Source organism: Lissotriton helveticus, chromosome 8 (genome assembly GCF_964261635.1).
Source record: "Lissotriton helveticus chromosome 8, aLisHel1.1, whole genome shotgun sequence".
Lineage (NCBI taxonomy): Eukaryota > Metazoa > Chordata > Amphibia > Caudata > Salamandridae > Lissotriton > Lissotriton helveticus.
In genome coordinates this window covers 1,542,224,838-1,542,237,415 of record NC_136069.1, presented here as the reverse complement: position 1 = coordinate 1,542,237,415, position 12,578 = coordinate 1,542,224,838, and the positions used below count along the sequence as shown (strand labels likewise).

The 12,578-nt window shown below is 42.8% G+C and overlaps 14 non-coding genes across 14 annotated transcripts; all 14 read left to right on the top strand.

Annotated features, from left to right (window-relative positions):
* Positions 1–418: 418 nt before the first annotated feature.
* Positions 419–501, top strand: TRNAL-UAG (transfer RNA leucine (anticodon UAG)). The gene has a single exon. It is a non-coding gene; the product is annotated as a tRNA-Leu (tRNA).
* A 189-nt stretch (positions 502–690) lies between these two features.
* TRNAL-AAG (transfer RNA leucine (anticodon AAG)) lies at positions 691–773 on the top strand. The gene has a single exon. It is a non-coding gene; the product is annotated as a tRNA-Leu (tRNA).
* A 1,026-nt stretch (positions 774–1,799) lies between these two features.
* Positions 1,800–1,882, top strand: TRNAL-UAG (transfer RNA leucine (anticodon UAG)). The gene has a single exon. It is a non-coding gene; the product is annotated as a tRNA-Leu (tRNA).
* A 632-nt stretch (positions 1,883–2,514) lies between these two features.
* Positions 2,515–2,597, top strand: TRNAL-UAG (transfer RNA leucine (anticodon UAG)). The gene has a single exon. It is a non-coding gene; the product is annotated as a tRNA-Leu (tRNA).
* Positions 2,598–2,786: 189 nt separating this feature from the next.
* On the top strand, positions 2,787–2,869 carry TRNAL-AAG (transfer RNA leucine (anticodon AAG)). Its single transcript has one exon. It is a non-coding gene; the product is annotated as a tRNA-Leu (tRNA).
* Positions 2,870–3,893: 1,024 nt separating this feature from the next.
* TRNAL-UAG (transfer RNA leucine (anticodon UAG)) lies at positions 3,894–3,976 on the top strand. The gene has a single exon. It is a non-coding gene; the product is annotated as a tRNA-Leu (tRNA).
* Positions 3,977–4,607: 631 nt separating this feature from the next.
* On the top strand, positions 4,608–4,690 carry TRNAL-UAG (transfer RNA leucine (anticodon UAG)). Its single transcript has one exon. It is a non-coding gene; the product is annotated as a tRNA-Leu (tRNA).
* Positions 4,691–4,879: 189 nt separating this feature from the next.
* On the top strand, positions 4,880–4,962 carry TRNAL-AAG (transfer RNA leucine (anticodon AAG)). The gene has a single exon. It is a non-coding gene; the product is annotated as a tRNA-Leu (tRNA).
* Positions 4,963–5,988: 1,026 nt separating this feature from the next.
* TRNAL-UAG (transfer RNA leucine (anticodon UAG)) lies at positions 5,989–6,071 on the top strand. Its single transcript has one exon. It is a non-coding gene; the product is annotated as a tRNA-Leu (tRNA).
* A 2,015-nt stretch (positions 6,072–8,086) lies between these two features.
* TRNAL-UAG (transfer RNA leucine (anticodon UAG)) lies at positions 8,087–8,169 on the top strand. Its single transcript has one exon. It is a non-coding gene; the product is annotated as a tRNA-Leu (tRNA).
* Positions 8,170–9,073: 904 nt separating this feature from the next.
* TRNAL-AAG (transfer RNA leucine (anticodon AAG)) lies at positions 9,074–9,156 on the top strand. Its single transcript has one exon. It is a non-coding gene; the product is annotated as a tRNA-Leu (tRNA).
* A 1,026-nt stretch (positions 9,157–10,182) lies between these two features.
* TRNAL-UAG (transfer RNA leucine (anticodon UAG)) lies at positions 10,183–10,265 on the top strand. The gene has a single exon. It is a non-coding gene; the product is annotated as a tRNA-Leu (tRNA).
* Positions 10,266–11,169: 904 nt separating this feature from the next.
* On the top strand, positions 11,170–11,252 carry TRNAL-AAG (transfer RNA leucine (anticodon AAG)). Its single transcript has one exon. It is a non-coding gene; the product is annotated as a tRNA-Leu (tRNA).
* A 1,026-nt stretch (positions 11,253–12,278) lies between these two features.
* TRNAL-UAG (transfer RNA leucine (anticodon UAG)) lies at positions 12,279–12,361 on the top strand. Its single transcript has one exon. It is a non-coding gene; the product is annotated as a tRNA-Leu (tRNA).
* Positions 12,362–12,578: the final 217 nt, after the last annotated feature.

The window sequence follows — 12,578 nt, the reverse complement described above, 5'->3', positions numbered from 1 at the left end:
TTGTATTCCCTGGCCAGACAGGCCATACAAACTTGGAAGAATGCCAAGCACCTGGTAGACAGCTGGACTCCAGCACACTTACATCAATTTCCTCAGGGCAGTGATCAGGGGCTGCTTAGATTTGCTAATTCCACCCTATGTTGTGACATTGAGATCCCTTGTTGAATTTGCTTTAGTCAGCCAAGATGTGGCTATTGACTCAATTTCAAAGCAGCTTTGGGCCGTTCAAGTGGCTGGTGAATAGCACTTTCTCTTTGTACTCATTAAAGGTCTAAAGAGTTCTTCATAGGTACTGCTCTGTATGGATTGTTCAAAGATCTGTTGGAAATGCTTATAATGGGATAAATAAATTGAGGGCATGCCTTTTCGGTACCCACTTGCATGGCTGTCTGGCTTGTGGAAGGTGCTGCAAATGCAAGTCAGGATGGCCGAGTGGTCTAAGGCGCTGCGTTTAGGTCGCAGTCTCTTCTGGAGGCGTGGGTTCAAATCCCACTTCTGACAAACCTGTGTTTAATCTTCTTTTTTCTTGAGGGAGAAAATCAGATCATTTCCCTCACATGGGCTTATATGGTTGTCTTTTTGGAAAAGTGCAGTGAGTTTTTTTCTTGCTATAGCCACTCATGGCCTAAGATGTGTGTTTTTTTTGTTCACAATATCTTTCTTAATATGTAGATGGACAAGCAACATGTGGTCAGGATGGCCGAGTGGTCTAAGGCGCAGCGTTAAGGCCGCAGTCTCTCCTGGAGGCGTGGGTTCGAATCCCACTTCTGACAAACCTTTAAGTCCATTTTGTCTCTGCGTTCCTTCAGAATCTCAGCTAAAAATTGGCAGTGCATATAATATCTGAATAAGTACCAAACTTCAGTTTCAACTGCAAATGAATTTGCCCAATTCTGTCTTCAAGCTTGTATAATATTCTTCTAGCACTAGTGGTGTTTTATGTGTTTTTTGGGGGGTGCCTAAAAAATCCCTTTTATTGAAGAAATGGCTTACATTCAGTCTTGTGATATTTTTGGTTTCCAATAAGTCGATTTTTAATTTTATGTAACCTCATTTTCTAATGATCCATTCAAGAGATGTTTCCACTATGAAATGAAGAGCAAGGGGAAAGAGCACAAATGATAGAGCCAGTGAGTGAGATGGGGTGTTGAGGAAGGAGAGAATGAAACAAAGACAGAGTGAGTGAACAGCAGGTAGGCATAGAAGAGGAGACTAGAAGTGAAGGTGACTTGCTTTTCCCTGCTCTTGACCTCCCACCCATCTCAAACCAATCACAAACATACCTTCTATGCAACGTTGGTATGCAGAACTTCACTCCTCAGCCAGTGAGGGTGAGTCCCAAGCCAGGGGCTAGAGAGCAAAAGAATGGATATGCTCAGACGTTCCTTGCTAGGGACAGTTGATCTGAAACAAGGCCTGCTCTCTTGTTTCCAGCAAGGATCTACAAATTCTGCATGAATCTGCAAGGCACATTGACAGCATAAATTTGCATAAACTGCCCCACCTTCTGCCTTCCTACTTCCTGAGCAGTAGTTGTTTGTGTATAAAGAGAGAGGTCGCAGGCAAGGTAATTTTGTGAGTAGGATACAGAACCCTAAATAGCTGGTGAGAGGTATAAGTTATTCTAAAAGCATAAAAACAGTACACCTGTGAAATGAAATGCTTTCATATGTGATCTTCTGTGTTTATTGTCCTGTGCAAAAAGTTGCACCTTGTGTTTGAAGGTTGAAATTATTTCAAGCTTGCATGGACGCAGAAATTTCAGAGTGACTTTTATACATTTCTTAGGACTCTTCACTGTCAGGATGGCCGAGTGGTCTAGGGCGCTGTGTTTAGGCCGCAGTCTCCTCTGGAGGCGTGGGTTCGAATTCCACTTCTGACATGACTTTTGGAGATATAATCTTCTTCATCAGGATAACATCTGATGGAAGTTGCATCTGTTCGTCTTCACCTGGGACGTTATTCCGTCCTCGTCTAGTCAAGAGAGCTTGGGTTTCTCATATATTTCTGTTGTACAATGTCTTGCTGATAAAGTGCAATCCTTACCAAATGAGCTTAGGTCCCATGTAAGAGCTCATCTAGAAGAGGCATGCTCTTGTATTCCCTGGCCAGACAGGCCATGCAAATTTGGAAGAATGCCAAGCACCTGGTAGACAGCTGTACTCCACCACACTTACAGCAATGTCCTCAGGGCTGTGATCAGGGGCTGCTTAGATTTGCGTATTCCACCCTATGTTGTGACATTGAGCTCCCTTGTTGAATTTGCTTTAGTCAGCCAAGATGTGGCTATTGACTCAATTTCAAAGCAGCTTTGGGCCGTTCAAGTGGCTGGTGAATAGCACTTTCTCTTTGTACTCATTAAAGGTCTAAAGAGTTCTTCATAGGTACTGCTCTGTATGGATTGTTCAAAGATCTGTTGGAAATGCTTATAATGGGATAAATAAATTGAGGGCATGCCTTTTCGGTACCCCACTTGCATGGCTGTCTGGCTTGTGGAAGGTGCTGCAAATGCAAGTCAGGATGGCCGAGTGGTCTAAGGCGCTGCGTTTAGGTCGCAGTCTCTTCTGGAGGCGTGGGTTCAAATCCCACTTCTGACAAACCTGTGTTTAATCTTCTTTTTTCTTGAGGGAGAAAATCAGATCATTTCCCTCACATGGGCTTATATGGTTGTCTTTTTGGAAAAGTGCAGTGAGTTTTTTTCTTGCTATAGCCACTCATGGCCTAAGATGTGTGTTTTTTTTGTTCACACTATCTTTCTCACTATGTAGATGGACAAGCAAAATGTGGTCAGGATGGCCAAGTGGTCTAAGGCGCTGCGTTAAGGCCGCAGTCTCTACTGGAGGCGTGGGTTCGAATCCCACTTCTGACAAAACTTTAAGTCCATTTTGTCTCTGCGTTCCTTCAGAATCTCAGCTAAAAATTGGCAGTGCATATAATATCTGAATAAGTACCAAACTTCAGTTTCAACTGCAAATGAATTTGCCCAATTCTGTCTTCAAGCTCTTATAATTATCTTCTAGCACTAGTGGTGTTTTATGTGTTTTTGGGGGTGCCTAAAAAATCCCTTTTATTGAAGAAATGGCTTACATTCAGTCTTGTGATATTTTTGGTTTTCAATAAGTAGATTTTTAATTTTATGTAACATCATTTTCTAATGATCCATTCAAGAGATGTTTCCACTATGAAATGAAGAGCAAGGGGAAAGAGCACAAATGATAGAGCGAGTGAGTGAGATGGGGTGTTGAGGAAGGAGAGAATGAAACAAAGACAGAGTGAGTGAACGGCAGGTAGGCATAGAAGAGGAGACTAGAAGTGAAAGTGACTTGCTTTTCCCTGCTCTTGACCTCCCACCCATCTCAAACCAATCACAAACATACCTTCTATGCAACGTTGGTATGCAGAACTTCACTCCTCAGCCAGTGAGGGTGAGTCCCAAGCCAGGGGCTAGAGAGCAAAAGAATGGATGTGCTCAGACGTTCCTTGCTAGGGACAGTTGATCTGAAACAAGGCCTGCTCTCTTGTTTCCAGCAAGGATCTAGAAATTCTGCATGAATCTGCAAGGCACATTGACAGCATAAATTTGCATAAACTGCCCCTCCTTCTGCCTTCCTACTTCCTGAGCAGTAGTTGTTTGTGTATAAAGAGAGAGGTCGCAGGCAAGGTAATTTTGTGAGTAGGATACAGAACCCTAAATAGCTGGTGAGAGGTATAAGTTATTCTAAAAGCATAAAAACAGTACACCTGTGAAATGAAATGCTTTCATATGTGATCTTCTGTGTTTATTGTCCTGTGCAAAAAGTTGCACCTTGTGTTTGAAGGTTGAAATTATTTCAAGCTTGCATGGACGCAGAAATTTCTGAGTGACTTTTATACATTTCTTAGGACTCTCCACTGTCAGGATGGCCGAGTGGTCTAAGGCGCTGTGTTTAGGCTGCAGTCTTCTCTGGAGGCGTTGGTTCGAATCCCACTTCTGACATGACTTTTGGAGATATAATCTTCTTCATCAGGATAACATCTGATGGAAGTTGCATCTGTTCGTCTTCACCTGGGACGTTATTCCGTCCTCGTCTAGTCAAGAGAGCTTGGGTTTCTCATATATTTCTGTTGTACAAAGTCTTGCTGATAAAGTGCAATACTTACCAAATGAGCTTATGACCCATGTAAGAGCTCATCTAGAAGAGTCATTCACTTGTATTCCCTGGCCAGACAGGCCATACAAACTTGGAAGAATGCCAAGCACCTGGTAGACAGCTGGACTCCAGCACACTTACATCAATTTCCTCAGGGCAGTGATCAGGGGCTGCTTAGATTTGCTAATTCCACCCTATGTTGTGACATTGAGATCCCTTGTTGAATTTGCTTCAGTCAGCCAAGATGTGGCTATTGACTCAATTTCAAAGCAGCTTTGGGCCGTTCAAGTGGCTGGTGAATAGCACTTTCTCTTTGTACTCATTAAAGGTCTAAAGAGTTCTTCATAGGTACTGCTCTGTATGGATTGTTCAAAGATCTGTTGGAAATGCTTATAATGGGATAAATAAATTGAGGGCATGCCTTTTCGGTACCCACTTGCATGGCTGTCTGGCTTGTGGAAGGTGCTGCAAATGCAAGTCAGGATGGCCGAGTGGTCTAAGGCGCTGCGTTTAGGTCGCAGTCTCTTCTGGAGGCGTGGGTTCAAATCCCACTTCTGACAAACCTGTGTTTAATCTTCTTTTTTCTTGAGGGAGAAAATCAGATCATTTCCCTCACATGGGCTTATATGGTTGTCTTTTTGGAAAAGTGCAGTGAGTTTTTTTCTTGCTATAGCCACTCATGGCCTAAGATGTGTGTTTTTTTTGTTCACAATATCTTTCTTAATATGTAGATGGACAAGCAACATGTGGTCAGGATGGCCGAGTGGTCTAAGGCGCAGCGTTAAGGCCGCAGTCTCTCCTGGAGGCGTGGGTTCGAATCCCACTTCTGACAAACCTTTAAGTCCATTTTGTCTCTGCGTTCCTTCAGAATCTCAGCTAAAAATTGGCAGTGCATATAATATCTGAATAAGTACCAAACTTCAGTTTCAACTGCAAATGAATTTGCCCAATTCTGTTTTCAAGCTTGTATAATATTCTTCTAGCACTAGTGGTGTTTTATGTGTTTTTTGGGGGGTGCCTAAAAAATCCCTTTTATTGAAGAAATGGCTTACATTCAGTCTTGTGATATTTTTGGTTTCCAATAAGTCGATTTTTAATTTTATGTAACCTCATTTTCTAATGATCCATTCAAGAGATGTTTCCACTATGAAATGAAGAGCAAGGGGAAAGAGCACAAATGATAGAGCCAGTGAGTGAGATGGGGTGTTGAGGAAGGAGAGAATGAAACAAAGACAGAGTGAGTGAACAGCAGGTAGGCATAGAAGAGGAGACTAGAAGTGAAGGTGACTTGCTTTTCCCTGCTCTTGACCTCCCACCCATCTCAAACCAATCACAAACATACCTTCTATGCAACGTTGGTATGCAGAACTTCACTCCTCAGCCAGTGAGGGTGAGTCCCAAGCCAGGGGCTAGAGAGCAAAAGAATGGATATGCTCAGACGTTCCTTGCTAGGGACAGTTGATCTGAAACAAGGCCTGCTCTCTTGTTTCCAGCAAGGATCTACAAATTCTGCATGAATCTGCAAGGCACATTGACAGCATAAATTTGCATAAACTGCCCCACCTTCTGCCTTCCTACTTCCTGAGCAGTAGTTGTTTGTGTATAAAGAGAGAGGTCGCAGGCAAGGTAATTTTGTGAGTAGGATACAGAACCCTAAATAGCTGGTGAGAGGTATAAGTTATTCTAAAAGCATAAACACAGTACACCTGTGAAATGAAATGCTTTCATATGTGATCTTCTGTGTTTATTGTCCTGTGCAAAAAGTTGCACCTTGTGTTTGAAGGTTGAAATTATTTCAAGCTTGCATGGACGCAGAAATTTCAGAGTGACTTTTATACATTTCTTAGGACTCTTCACTGTCAGGATGGCCGAGTGGTCTAGGGCGCTGTGTTTAGGCCGCAGTCTCCTCTGGAGGCGTGGGTTCGAATTCCACTTCTGACATGACTTTTGGAGATATAATCTTCTTCATCAGGATAACATCTGATGGAAGTTGCATCTGTTCGTCTTCACCTGGGACGTTATTCCGTCCTCGTCTAGTCAAGAGAGCTTGGGTTTCTCATATATTTCTGTTGTACAAAGTCTTGCTGATAAAGTGCAATCCTTACCAAATGAGCTTAGGTCCCATGTAAGAGCTCATCTAGAAGAGTCATGCTCTTGTATTCCCTGGCCAGACAGGCCATGCAAATTTGGAAGAATGCCAAGCACCTGGTAGACAACTGTACTCCAGCACACTTACAGCAATGTCCTCAGGGCTGTGATCAGGGGCTGCTTAGATTTGCGTATTCCACCCTATGTTGTGACATTGAGCTCCCTTGTTGAATTTGCTTTAGTCAGCCAAGATGTGGCTGTTGACTCAATTTCAAAGCAGCTTTGCGCCGTTCAAGTGGCTGGTGAATAGCACTTTCTCTTTGTACGCTTTAAAGGTCTAAAGAGTTCTTCATAGGTACTGCTCTGTATGGATTGTTAAAAGATCTGTTGGAAATGCTTATAATGGGATAAATAAATTGAGGGCATGCCTTTTCGGTACCAAACTTGCATGGCTGTGTGGCTTGTGGAAGGTGCTGCAACTGCAAGTCAGGATGGCCGAGTGGTCTAAGGCCCTGCGTTCAGGTCGCAGTCTCTTCTGGAGGCGTGGGTTCAAATCCCACTTATGACAAACCTGTGTTTAATCTTCTTTTTTCTTGAGGGAGAAAATCAGATCATTTCCCTCACATGGGCTTATATGGTTGTCTTTTTGGAAAAGTGCAGTGAGTTTTATTCTTGCTATAGCCACTTTTGGCCTAAGATGTGTGTTTTTTTTTGTTCACAATATCTTTCTTAATATGTAGATGGACAAGCAACATGTGGTCAGGATGGCCAGAGTGGTCTAAGGCGCAGCGTTAAGGCCGCAGTCTCTCCTGGAGGCGTGGGTTCGAATCCCACTTCTGACAAACCTTTAAGTCCATTTTGTCTCTGCGTTCCTTCAGAATCTCAGCTAAAAATTGGCAGTGCATATAATATCTGAATAAGTACCAAACTTCAGTTTCAACTGCAAATGAATTTGCCCAATTCTGTCTTCAAGCTCTTATAATATTCTTCTAGCACTAGTGGTGTTTTATGTGTTTTTTGGGGGGTGCCTAAAAAATCCCTTTTATTGAAGAAATGGCTTACATTCAGTCTTGTGATATTTTTGGTTTCCAATAAGTAGATTTTCAATTTTATGTAACCTCATTTTCTAATGATCCATTCAAGAGATGTTTCCACTATGAAATGAAGAGCAAGGGGAAGGAGCACAAATGATAGAGCGAGTGAGTGAGATGGGGTGTTGAGGAAGGAGAGAATGAAACAAAGACAGAGTGAGTGAACGGCAGGTAGGCATAGAAGAGGAGACTAGAAGTGAAAGTGACTTGCTTTTCCCTGCTCTTGACCTCCCACCCATCTCAAACCAATCACAAACATACCTTCTATGCAACGTTGGTATGCAGAACTTCACTCCTCAGCCAGTGACGGTGAGTCCCAAGCCAGGGGCTAGAGAGCAAAAGAATGGATGTGCTCAGACGTTCCTTGCTAGGGACAGTTGATCTGAAACAAGGCCTGCTCTCTTGTTTCCAGCAAGGATCTAGAAATTCTGCATGAATGTGCAAGGCACATTGCCAGCATAAATTTGCATAAACTGCCCCACCTTCTGCCTTCCTACTTCCTGAGCAGTAGTTGTTTGTGTATAGAGAGAAAGGTCGCAGGCAAGGTAATTTTGTGAGTAGGCTACAGAACCCCAAATAGCTGGTGAGAGGTATAAGTTATTCTAAAAGCATAAAAACAGTACACCTGTGAAATGAAATGCTTTCATATGTGATCGTCTGTGTTTATTGTCCTGTGCAAAAAGTTGCACCTTGTGTTTGAAGGTTGAAATTATTTCAAGCGTGCATGGACGCAGAAATTTCTGAGTGACTTTTATACATTTCTTAGGACTCTTCACTGTCAGGATGGCCGAGTGGTCTAAGGCGCTGTGTTTAGGCCGCAGTCTCCTCTGGAGGCGTGGGTTCGAATCCCACTTCTGAAATGACTTTTGGAGATATCATCTTCTTCATCAGGAGAACATCTGATGGAAGTTGCTTCTGTTCGTCTTCACCTGGGACGTTATTCTGTCCTCGTCTAGTCAAGAGAGCTTGGGTTTCTCATATATTTCTGTTGTACAAAGTCTTGCTGATAAAGTGAAATACTTACCAAATGAGCTTATGACCCATGTAAGAGCTCATCTAGAAGAGTCATTCACTTGTATTCCCTGGCCAGACAGGCCATACAAATTTGGAAGAATGCCAAGCACCTGGTAGACAGCTGGACTCCAGCACACTTACAGCAATTTCCTCAGGGCTGTGATCAGGGGCTGCTTAGATTTGCGTATTCCACCCTATGTTGTGACATTGAGCTCCCTTGTTGAATTTGCTTTAGTCAGCCAAGATGTGGCTGTTGACTCAATTTCAAAGCAGCTTTGCGCCCTTCAAGTGGCTGGTGAATAGCACTTTCTCTTTGTACGCTTTAAAGGTCTAAAGAGTACTTCATAGGTACTGCTCTGTATGGATTGTTCAAAGATCTGTTGGAAATGCTTATAATGGGATAAAGAAATTAAGGGCATGCCTTTTCGGTACCCCACTTGCATGGCTGTCTGGCTTGTGGAAGGTGCTGCAAATGCAAGTCAGGATGGCCGAGTGGTCTAAGGCGCTGTGTTCAGGTCGCAGTCTCTTTTGGAAGCGTGGGTTCACATCCCACTTCTGACAAACCTGTGTTTAATCTTCTTTTTTCTTGAGGGAGAAAATCAGATCATTTCCCTCACATGGGCTTATATGGTTGTCTTTTTGGAAAAGTGCAGTGAGTTTTTTTCTTGCTATAGCCACTCATGGCCTAAGATGTGTGTTTTTTTTGTTCACACTATCTTTCTCACTATGTAGATGAACAAGCAACATGTGGTCAGGATGGCCGAGTGGTCTAAGGCGCTGCGTTAAGGCTGCAGTCTCTCCTGGAGGCGTGGGTTCGAATCCCACTTCTGACAAAACTTTAAGTCCATTTTGTCTCTGCGTTCCTTCAGAATCTCAGCTAAAAATTGGCAGTGCATATAATATCTGAATAAGTACCAAACTTCAGTTATAACTGCAAATGAATTTGCCCAATTCTGTCTTCAAGCTTGTATAATATTCTTCTAGCACTAGTGGTGTTTTATGTGTTTTTTGGGGGGTGCCTAAAAAATCCCTTTTATTGAAGAAATGGCTTACATTCAGTCTTGTGATATTTTTGGTTTCCAATAAGTAGATTTTTTATTTTATGTAACCTCATTTTCTAATGATCCATTCAAGAGATGTTTCCACTATGAAATGAAGAACAAGGGGAAAGAGCACAAATGATAGAGCCAGTGAGTGAGATGGGGTGTTGAGGAAGGAGAGAATGAAACAAAGACAGAGTGAGTGAACGGCAGGTAGGCATAGAAGAGGAGACTAGAAGTGAAGGTGACTTGCTTTTCCCTGCTCTTGACCTCCCACCCATCTCAAACCAATCACAAACATACCTTCTATGCAACGTTGGTATGCAGAACATCACTCCTCAGCCAGTGAGGGTGAGTCCCAAGCCAGGGGCTAGAGAGCAAAAGAATGGATGTGCTCAGACGTTCCTTGCTAGGGACAGTTGATCTGAAACAAGGCCTGCTCTCTTGTTTCCAGCAAGGATCTAGAAATTCTGCATGAATCTGCAAGGCACATTGACAGCATAAATTTGCATAAACTGCCACTCCTTCTGCCTTCCTACTTCCTGAGCAGTAGTTGTTTGTGTATAAAGAGAGAGGTCGCAGGCAAGGTAATTTTGTGAGTAGGATACAGAACCCTAAATAGCTGGTGAGAGGTATAAGTTATTCTAAAAGCATAAAAACAGTACACCTGTGAAATGAAATGCTTTCATATGTGATCTTCTGTGTTTATTGTCCTGTGCAAAAAGTTGCACCTTGTGTTTGAAGGTTGAAATTATTTCAAGCTTGCATGGACGCAGAAATTTCTGAGTGACTTTTATACATTTCATAGGACTCTCCACTGTCAGGATGGCCGAGTGGTCTAAGGCGCTGTGTTTAGGCCGCAGTCTTCTCTGGAGGCGTGGGTTCGAATCCCACTTCTGACATGACTTTTGGAGATATAATCTTCTTCATCAGGATAACATCTGATGGAAGTTGCATCTGTTCGTCTTCACCTGGGACGTTATTCCGTCCTCGTCTAGTCAAGAGAGCTTGGGTTTCTCATATATTTCTGTTGTACAAAGTCTTGCTGATAAAGTGCAATCCTTACCAAATGAGCTTATGACCCATGTAAGAGCTCATCTAGAAGAGTCATGCTCTTGTAATCCCTGGCCAGACAGGCCATACAAATTTGGAAGAATGCCAAGCACCTGGTAGACAGCTGGACTCCAGCACACTTACAGCAATTTCCTCAGGGCAGTGATCAGGGGCTGCTTAGATTTGCTAATTCCACCCTATGTTGTGACATTGAGATCCCTTGTTGAATTTGCTTTAGTCAGCCAAGATGTGGCTATTGACTCAATTTCAAAGCAGCTTTGGGCCGTTCAAGTGGCTGGTGAATAGCACTTTCTCTTTGTACTCATTAAAGGTCTAAAGAGTTCTTCATAGGTACTGCTCTGTATGGATTGTTCAAAGATCTGTTGGAAATGCTTATAATGGGATAAATAAATTGAGGGCATGCCTTTTCGGTACCCCACTTGCATGGCTGTCTGGCTTGTGGAAGGTGCTGCAAATGCAAGTCAGGATGGCCGAGTGGTCTAAGGCGCTGCGTTTAGGTCGCAGTCTCTTCTGGAGGCGTGGGTTCAAATCCAACTTAGGACAAACCTGTGTTTAATCTTCTTTTTTCTTGAGGGAGAAAATCAGATCATTTCCCTCACATGGGCTTATATGGTTGTCTTTTTGGAAAAGTGCAGTGAGTTTTTTTCTTGCTATAGCCACTCATGGCCTAAGATGTGTGTTTTTTTTGTTCACAATATCTTTCTTAATATGTAGATGGACAAGCAACATGTGGTCAGGATGGCCGAGTGGTCTAAGGCGCAGCGTTAAGGCCGCAGTCTCTCCTGGAGGCGTGGGTTCGAATCCCACTTCTGACAAACCTTTAAGTCCATTTTGTCTCTGCGTTCCTTCAGAATCTCAGCTAAAAATTGGCAGTGCTTTTAATATCTGAATAAGTACCAAACTTCAGTTTCAACTGCAAATGAATTTGCCCAATTCTGTCTTCAAGCTTGTATAATATTCTTCTAGCACTAGTGGTGTTTTATGTGTTTTTTGGGGGGTGCCTAAAAAATCCCTTTTATTGAAGAAATGGCTTACATTCAGTCTTGTGATATTTTTCGTTTCCAATAAGTAGATTTTTAATTTTATGTAACCTCATTTTCTAATGATCCATTCAAGAGATGTTTCCACTATGAAATGAAGAGCAAGGGGAAAGAGCACAAATGATAGAGCGAGTGAGTGAGATGGGGTGTTGAGGAAGGAGAGAATGAAACAAAGACAGAGTGAGTGAACGGCAGGTAGGCATAGAAGAGGAGACTAGAAGTGAAAGTGACTTGCTTTTCCCTGCTCTTGACCTCCCACCCATCTCAAACCAATCACAAACATACCTTCTATGCAAGGTTGGTATGCAGAACTTCACTCCTCAGCCAGTGAGGGTGAGTCCCAAGCCAGGGGCTAGAGAGCAAAAGAATGGATGTGCTCAGTCGTTCCTTGCTAGGGACAGTTGATCTGAAACAAGGCCTGCTCTCTTGTTTCCAGCAAGGATCTAGAAATTCTGCATGAATGTGCAAGGCACATTGCCAGCATAAATTTGCATAAACTGCCCCACCTTCTGCCTTCCTACTTCCTGAGCAGTAGTTGTTTGTGTATAGAGAGAAAGGTCGCAGGCAAGGTAATTTTGTGAGTAGGATACAGAACCCTAAATAGCTGGTGAGAGGTATAAGTTATTCTAAAAGCATAAAAACTGAACACCTGTGAAATGAAATGCTTTCATATGTGATCTTCTGTGTTTATTGTCCTGTGCAAAAAGTTGCACCTTGTGTTTGAAGGTTGAAATTATTTCAAGCGTGCATGGACGCAGAAATTTCTGAGTGACTTTTATACATTTCTTAGGACTCTCCACTGTCAGGATGGCCGAGTGGTCTAAGTCGCTGTGTTTAGGCCGCAGTCTTCTCTGGAGGCGTGGGTTCGAATCCCACTTCTGACATGACTTTTGGAGATATAATCTTCTTCATCAGGATAACATCTGATGGAAGTTGCATCTGTTCGTCTTCACCTGGGACGTTATTCCGTCCTCGTCTAGTCAAGAGAGCTTGGGTTTCTCATATATTTCTGTTGTACAAAGTCTTGCTGATAAAGTGCAATCCTTACCAAATGAGCTTAGGTCCCATGTAAGAGCTCATCTAGAAGAGTCATGCTCTTGT